The 257-nt window shown below is 46.3% G+C and overlaps 1 protein-coding gene across 1 annotated transcript in view; it reads right to left on the bottom strand.

The window, feature by feature from the left end:
- Positions 1–257, bottom strand: part of LOC109472913 (integumentary mucin A.1-like) — a 12,070-nt gene that overhangs the window by 1,031 nt on the left and 10,782 nt on the right. The gene's annotated exons all lie outside the window — the stretch shown is intronic.

The following is a 257-nucleotide window of genomic DNA, read 5'->3' as shown; positions in this document are numbered from 1 at the left end:
TCTTTCAGTTGTTGCCCTTTCAGATGTGCTCTGATCATATGTACTTTCACGTGTCTTTGTAAATGGCATTGTTTCGGTAGCTTCTGTTGTAGAGGCCCTTGTTGTAAGACTTGCGGTTGGCACAGTCGTCTCCGGCTGTGTTGTTATGGTTGTAAACTGACGAGTTGTAGAATCAGTTGTTGTGGTAAATGGCATGGTTGCAGTAGGTTGTACGGTGGAGGCTCTTGTTGTAGGACCGAGGGTTGTAGACAGCGTCT

The sequence above is a fragment of the Branchiostoma belcheri genome, unplaced genomic scaffold (assembly GCF_001625305.1).
Source record: "Branchiostoma belcheri isolate BF01 breed outbred unplaced genomic scaffold, Haploidv18h27 scaffold29, whole genome shotgun sequence".
NCBI lineage: Eukaryota > Metazoa > Chordata > Leptocardii > Amphioxiformes > Branchiostomatidae > Branchiostoma > Branchiostoma belcheri.
This window is presented reverse-complemented; position numbering and strand designations above follow the sequence as displayed.